Source organism: Castor canadensis, chromosome X (assembly GCF_047511655.1).
Source record: "Castor canadensis chromosome X, mCasCan1.hap1v2, whole genome shotgun sequence".
Lineage (NCBI taxonomy): Eukaryota > Metazoa > Chordata > Mammalia > Rodentia > Castoridae > Castor > Castor canadensis.
The window spans coordinates 132948449-132956729 of NC_133405.1; the positions used below are offsets into that span (position 1 = coordinate 132948449).

The window sequence follows — 8281 nt, forward strand, 5'->3', positions numbered from 1 at the left end:
GTTTTGGCACCATGCAAGATTCAACCAGAACTGAAATTTCACCAGACTGAAATTATTTCTAATTTTTAAGGAACTCTGATTCATTTGCAGATGACACTGTTGACCACTGAGTCATAAGACAGTAAATTAATTAAGAAATAGTTAGGGAGCTAGGATTTGTCTTCTAAGACAAAATTTACAATTAATAGTAGATACTTTATTTCGTCCATTCTAAACTTGAAAGAGTCACAAACAGACTTGGAAGACAAAAGAAAACACAATGGTATTAAATGCACCTATCACTGGATAGATGGGTCCTCATCTTACATGCATGAAGATATGAAAATTAGGCCATTTGGATCTCCGGTTTGTGGTAAGGTGCATTTGTTGAGTGCTTTACCATGAAGTAAACACAGGGGCAGGTACAAGTCATGTATTTGCTCATTTAATTCTCATGAAAATCAAGGAGGGACTGGCATCAACAAGCCTGTGCTTGCTGGACGTAGAGCCTGATGCTCTCAGAGCTTCATTTACCCAAGGTCACTCGGACGATAGGTACAAAGCTGACAGGCAGCCTAGATCTTCCTGAGTAGTTAGTGAATTAGAGGGACTGGAAGCAAGGGGCTAGTTGACAATGATCTGGCTTCAATGATGAGCAGAGATATTATAGCCATATCTCGAACCTACATGATTCAAATGCTGAGGGAAGATTTTCCAACTTGCCTTTCTACACTGACTAAGCTGCCAGAGAAGACTTCCAGATTCTCTGACATTCCATAGAACAACAGTGAGTGTGGATGGAGGCATCAACCAGCTCTTCTTTGTAACCATCTGAAAAGTCAGCACAGCCATATTTGCCAGTGCCCACCCAGAACTCCAGGTTCTGCATCTAAATGTACTACCTCTTTCTGGCTCTGAATAGTCACACATTGGAACTAATAGTTTAAAAATAACAAATCCTTCAACTCCATTTTATCACTTGGCTGAAACTAAAGGACATTCCTTTGGGGTAATGATCCCTCCACTGGACCCTGAAGATGTCACTAAGATGCACTTCAGAGATTATCCATGAGTCTGGGGCTTCCTCTGGGACTGCCTTCTCTCTCATCAATTCTGCAGTTTTTAGGATTATTAACATGAAGGATGAGGATCAGTGGTAAAGCACAATGAACTCCATCCACTTCCCCCACCCTCCTCCACTGCCTCAGCTTGTCAGATAAGTATTCCTAGAGTTTCTAGACAAAACGTTTTTGCTTCTTGTTTTCTGGCAGCACTGGAGATCAAACTCAGGGCTTTGCACATATTAGGCAAGCACTGTACCACTGAGCTACATTCCCAGCCCATGGGCTTTTTGTTGTTGTTTTTTGAGACAGGGTCTTCCTATGTAGCCTGGGCTGACCTTGAACTTTGAATCTTCCTGTCTCAGCTTCCCAACTCAGCCTCCCAAAGCTTTGAGATTACAGGTGTGTATCACCACTTCAAGTCCTATCTGGGAATTCCATTTTGTTTTCTGAAATCAAACCAAGATGGCTAATAAGTAAGCTTCAGGCATTCCCAGAGTCTTCTCCCCTACTTCCAGGGAAAAATTGCACTCTTTAATTAAAAGACCAAAAAAATTCACGTGTCAGTCAGTCAGAAACAATGGTTCCTAACCTTGGCTGCACATTGGAGATAGCTAGAAAATTCAAAAGCTACAAATGCCAGACCACTTCCACAAATTCTAATTTCATGTGTTTGGGGACTCAGCCTGAGCAGCAAGACTTTTTAAAGTTCTCCCTGTGATTCTATTGTGTACCAATAGGTCCTTGATCCCCATCTGCCACCAATGGGAGTGAGGAGGACATTTTTACAGGCTTTAATTTGATTCCATTATTATTCTATATTCTACTTTCTTTTTTTGGTGGGACTGGGGTCTTAACTCAGGGCTTCATGTTTGCAAAGCAGGTGCTCTACTGCTTAAGCCATACCTACAGTTCATTTTGCTCTGGGTTTTTTTTTTTATTGTTTATCCATTTATTCATATGTGTATACATTGTTTGAGCCACTTCTCTCCCCTGTCCCCTGCAACCCACCCCCTCCCCACTCCTCCCTCACTTCCAGGCAGAACCTGTTCTGCTGTCTACTCCAATTTTGTTGAAGAGAAAACATGAGAGATAATAAGAAATACATAGCATTTTTGCTAGCTTGAGATAAAGATAGGTATACAGAGAGATTCCTAGCATTGCTTTCCTGCACATGTGTATTACAATCCGAATTGGTTCATCTCTACCTGACCTCTTCACTACTTCCCAGTCACCTTCCCATAGTGGCCTCTGTCAGTTTAAGATTACTTTATTTGCTCCTCTACAGTGGGCACATCAAACACTTTCAGGTTTCCTTCCCTTTCCCTATTCCTCCTGTAAGCATTCTCCCCTTAGTGTGTGACCCATGTTTGCTCTGGTTATTTTGGAGATAGGGTCTCATGAGATATTTGCCCAGGTTGGCCTGGAACCACAATCCTCCCAAGGAGCTAGGATTACAAGCATGAGCCACTGGTACTTCTACTTTTTTATGATAAACTATATTGGCTATCATAGCAATTAATCAACTAGAAAGTGAACAATTTCAACCACAATTTCATATGTGTCATTGCCCTAACTGGCTCGATCCCATAAGGACCACTGCAGTCATTCCGTAAAAAAAAAATCATAAAATTTTAGCGCAGAATTAATTGACCTTCAAGATCCATAATGGACATGAAGTGAGTGTAAAAATTAACTTCAAAAAATTAAATATCCGCTAAACTGTTGTCAAAATGGCTCCAAGGACTTTAATAAATTACTAGAAAAAATATGTGGTGAAATTTGGATAAGATTCTCTTGAAACTGAATTTTTCAATTTTTCTTAAAGCTCATTGAATTTTCTAGAAAAACTATCATTTAAAAAGACTTCCAAGTTGGTCTTTCAATCTGATAGTTTTTGACAATAACAAAACAGACCACCTGCTATGTCTAGACACTATAGAACAAGAATTATGGAAGTATTAACATGTTACTTTAGAATTCTAAGCCACAAAAGTAGCAATTGATGTTGAAATTTAAGCTTTTAGTAGTTGTGTTAAGCTGTCTTTGCTAGGCTCTAGCGACTCATTCATGTATGTGAAGGGTCAGAATTTGTCTTTTTCTAAAAGAATAGCAGAGGAAACACTTTTGTCTCCCACTTCTCCCCAACTCTGTTTTTTATCAGATAATATTGCCTCTAACAGAACCAGCCCAATTTCTATCTTGGAATTTCTTTCTTTTCCTCTTCAAAATGATTAGATTATCACTGCATTTGATTTTCAAAATTTACTCTCTAATTACTTTCTTCTAACATCCACATGAATTAAAAAGAGCACCAAGTCTCTGCCTACATTTTGTCTTGCTATAATCTTTAATCTTTTTATACTTATTTGCCCATTTATTACTCTTTTTTTTTTTTGGTGGTACTAGGCTTTGAACTCAGAGCCTCACACTTGCTAGGTAGACATTACACCACTTGAGCCACTCTACCGGCCCTTTTTTGTATTGAGCATTTTCAAGATAGAATCTGGCTGGCTTTGAACTGTGATCCTTCTGATCACTGCCTAGCATTACAAGTGTGAGCCACTGGCACCCGGCCACTTATTACTTATCACACCAGTGGTCTCCCCCACCCAGATTTCTGAGTAAGAAATCCTATTTTTTTAAAGCTTTGCTACAAGAACAGACATAGCTTACCCCTTTCCTGCCGAGGTCCCTTCTAACTTCTCATTCCACGACTGGCTGTGGCAGTCCCCTCTGCGTGGTAGGTGTGTGGAGAGGAGGTGCTGGTGAACTTCCTGAAACAGGTCGTGTTACCATCAGCGGAACCTAGCACACAGTTTGCAGAAGTTTATTCAAGAAGAAAGGAACTTGTGATTTCTTAACTGTTGCCAAATCATTTATTGACTGTGCTTTAAAATTTCGAAACTGAAATTGGGGAAAAAGTCATTTATAAAATGATTTAAATATAACCCAAGCCAAATATATACAGCATATTTTTGTGAGTTGGTGTGTATCTTGTGTGTACATGGGTGTGGGCATGTGGGGGAGGGAGTGGATGTGAAAATCCTTACCCAAATCTTCATACCAGTTAGTTCTAGAGAGCAGGATTGGGAGAAAATGGGGAAACTTTTCATTCTAAGAAGAAAACTTCAGTGTATTCTTTTTAAAAAATCTTTATCATAAATTTATCCTGAATTCAGGATTTCCCAAACTCATCTTTGGTTGTGTAACTCTCAGATGTAGATAAATAACATGAGCATTGATTCAGTTTTCATCCACACATTTCCTGGTGGGTGTGGGTCACCCACCAGGCTGTGGCTGCCAAGAGGTATCCTTCCCTTGGTTGAACTCGTCCTTCACCTAGCACCTGGCTATAGTATGAGCTCAATAAATGCCCATTGGATAATGACTGAATAACTGGGAAATGAACACCAAGGAGGCTGGAAATTTCCCTTTTCCTGATTTGATCTGATAAGTGAAGCTTTCAACAGGGGCCTTAAAAGGGTTACTAGAGAGTAGGAGTCAGCAAACTGCAATCTTTGAGCCAAATCTGGCCCAGAGGAAATTTTATAGATGAACACTTGCAATTGATTTGATGAAAAGGAACACTAACATCAGACTCCAATTAATCAAAATGCTATTATCCTCAAAAGTAATTCTATATTTCTCATTATTAGACAAATATTACAAAAACTGCCCTCAATTATTATTGTATTTATAATTTCATAAAGTAAATAATTGTGCAAATTTGTTTTCCTTTTACTATCTACTAACCTATGTAATATCAGAAACTTGACTCTTGGTCTGGAAAGACTAAAATGTTTATTATCTGACATTTTACATTTTGCAGAAAAAAATTTGCTGACCACTAGCCAAAGAAATGTTTGGAATGGAAAGTAATGTTTTTTGTCTTGCATTACAGCCCCTGAATGAGAGGAAACTCCACTGGGGGACAGAGTGGACTGGGGTGACATTCATGTATATGTATATATAGATACCTACTATGGAGAGCCTTGGTAAACAATAATGCCTTTCAGAAGTCACAGAATGGCTTGGGTGACCATTCCTAGATTAACCTCTAAAGGTCAGTCCTGAGGCAACTCAGTCAACATCTGGTACATGGTTTGGGAAGCAATTCCCATGACATCAGAGAGTACAGCCTGGACAGTCATGAGTTAACCAAAAATCTTTGTGGTGGTGAGTTCAAAGACCTCATCTCAAAGGCTACTTTTCAGTATCTTGGTTTCCCTTGAAACATTTCTTCAGAAATAAAGTACTATTGTACTGAGCAAAGTTTCTTGGGGTTAGAGTTTGTCAGCCTTTCTAGAAGAGCTGTATTCTCATATCCGGGTCTCTAAGCCACAAATGCCAGCCAAATTATAGAACAGTCAATTGGGACCTTAAAAAACATGCTTTTTGTTTTATACATACATATGTGCATATGTACACATACAGCTAACTCATAAAAATGAGCTAATTGTTCACAGTGAATGAGTCTGCACTTTCTCCCATCCTATCCAGAGCCATGAAAGAGGAAAAAGAAAGCAGAATCAATAGCAGGGCAGGCAAGGATCTGTAAACCAGAGCTTCCATGTGCAAAATGGTCACATAATCCCACTCTACCTGTCCTGCCCTGTGAGGCACAGAGCTCTTGGGCATCTCTTAGGCCAATCTTTCCTTTTTTCCCCCCAGCCATCCATACTGACACAGATCTTAATTCCAAATGGAGAAGACCTGTCATTTGTCTCTCCTGCCAGGCAACATGCACATCCTAGAAACCCAATTCTCCAACACATGAGCCTCTTGGAGCCTCAGTGTTCTTGTCTCTCAAATGGAGATAAAAAGGAATAATAGTATCTTTCTTATATAGTGGTTTTGAGGATTAAAGGTGTTCAGATTTGTGGAACAGTTAAAAAAAAAAGTACCTGGCACAAAATAAGCATTCAACAAGCGTAGTTGGCATTCTTCTTGGTACTCTTGTTGCAGTTGTGGGTTTGACTCTTCTCTGGCTGTTGCGTGCAGGAGACCTGGAAGACCATTCTCAGGGTCCTCACCTAGCCTTGGCCATGGCCCTTTCACCTAGTGTCAAGGATCACTAGAAAACTTGTAAGGCAGCAGATGGCTTTCCCATGTCTGGGCTACCACAAGGTACTGCACATGGAAATAATATGGAACCATGGAGAAGGCTCAAAACCTAAGTAAACACCAGATGCCTGGAATCAGTTGTTTGTCATAGAAAAGAAAAAAGAAATCAATGCTAAATATAGAAACAGCTGAAGTGGAAAGAGTCATGTAAAGGAAATATATTTTAAGTATATCATAATGAAACCCACAAAAATTGCTAAAAACAAGGGGGGAGGCAAGAGAGGAGTTAAGAAAGAGTGATATTGCCAAGGTGAATTTGATCAAAGTACATCATGAGCATGTATGTAAAATTCACAATGAAACCCCTTAACAATTAATTTATGCTAATATTTTTTCATTAAAATTTAATATATTTTAAGCAAAGGATCTGAATGAAGAAATGCATACAAAGGGCAAATCTGATGGAATCTTGTTCTGGTTTTAAATGGAGATACAGAGCTCCTGAAGAGACAGATGCTATGGGCCCATGTCTATGAGCCACACTGTGTCTTCCCTCAGCACTTCCAAGCAGTCTGTCCTTCCCTGGCCAGGGCAGGCACAGATGTGTTAAGTTTCAAGATTCAACCCCAGGAATCAGGTATAATCTCTTTTACAGTCCCATACTGATGCCCACAATTCCCAGCTCCTGCCCTCTCTCTCTTCCTCCCTCACTCCTGGGTCCCTGTCTTTGTCTACTTGTGTCATAATAACAAAATACCACAGACTGGATAATTTATAAACAATAGAAATTTCTTTCTCAAAGTTGTGGAGGCTGGGAAGGCCACAATTAAGGGACTAGCAGATTTGGTGTCTTGTGAGAGCTGCTCTCTACTTCCAAGATGGCATCTTGTTGCTACATCCTCTGTAGGGGTGCCATGTCCTCACATGGTGGAAAGGATGGAAGGGGAGAACTCAAGCCTTTTTATAAGGCACTAGTCCATTCATGAGTGGGGAGCTCTCATGGCCTAATCTTAAAGGTTTAATCTCTTACTACTGGGGCGCTGGGGGTTAAGTTTGGAGAGGGCACAAATATTCGATGGTTTCTACCCACGAGTCCCCCTACTCCACATATGCTCTTTGCCCTACCTCCCCAAATCAAGAAATGGGTTGCAAGATAGTCACTGCTTGGTGTTGGTCTGTGGGGGAAGGATTCAACAAACTCAGACAAAAGGGAGCCGTTTCAAAAGCTGCGGCCCAGTTCTAAATACAGAAACTATACGAAAACAACACATAAACTAGTATTTTGTCATTTCTTCGACAGGATGTCTGATTTGGTCTGGAGAAGGTGAGCTGGAGGGAGAAGTCCAACAGCAAAAGATGCTGGCTGGGTCCCCGAGAAGAGGTGGGACCATGGGAAGCTTAGGAGCAGAAGAAGCTTAGAGCCACCAGATAAACTCTAAGAATCACAAGGAGAGGGAATGTTTACCTCACAGTCCATCTGGAATCCTGGGAACAGGCAGTGTCTGGAATTTTCCTCACTACCAGGATGTGGGAGCAACAAGGCTTGAGGGTACTGCTCTGGTTTTCTCTAAGCCCCAGAGCTTCATGGGAGGAAATGTTTCAGAGAAGGGAATAAAAATTTGCTGAAAGATTAAACTTCAGACCCAGAGTCAGGTCAAGGGGACTTGTGGATGGCAGCGGATACCAAAGGGCCACAGTTCATTGGGCTGGTTGATGAAGCAAGACTGTCCTGTATGACTGTTGCCCTGTGTCTGCAGTCATTTGGAAACATTTACAGCTTATTAGGTTTTAAGCATTAGCCTTCCTTGCTAGTGAGTAAAGACCAGGGTGGGAGGCAAAAGCTTCATAGAGTTGAGAAGCAAGAAGGGCTTGTTCAAAGATGGAGTTTATACAAGAGATAATGCTGGAGTGAACCATGTGGTACTAGATTAGAGGTGGAGACATCAGTATGAACTCATATTGAGCCTAATATAGATACTATTGGATGAATCTAAAAATAACTAAGACACATGTGCACATATAGATTACTATTCATATAGCTATTTCCAAGAGCTGTCTAGTAAGGGGACCTAGAAGAAATAATACCTAGTAACAAACCCAGTGTTTAGATGTCAGTTTCTATTCTCCAATAAAAGAAACCAGTACTCCTTGGAGAAATGGCTGATTCTAGAATT

General features: G+C 40.4%; 1 protein-coding gene across 4 annotated transcripts in view; it reads right to left on the reverse strand.

Moving 5' to 3' along the window:
- Positions 1-7692, reverse strand: part of Tlr8 (toll like receptor 8) — a 30915-nt gene extending 23223 nt beyond the window's left edge. For all 4 annotated transcript variants that reach the window (XM_074062606.1, XM_074062602.1, XM_074062603.1 and 1 more), the window contains exons 1-2: positions 7573-7692; positions 3717-3848 (exon numbers count right to left, since the gene is read on the reverse strand). The gene's annotated coding sequence lies outside the window, so the exon portion shown is untranslated. The remainder of the gene's footprint in view (positions 1-3716; positions 3849-7572) is intronic.
- Positions 7693-8281: the final 589 nt, after the last annotated feature.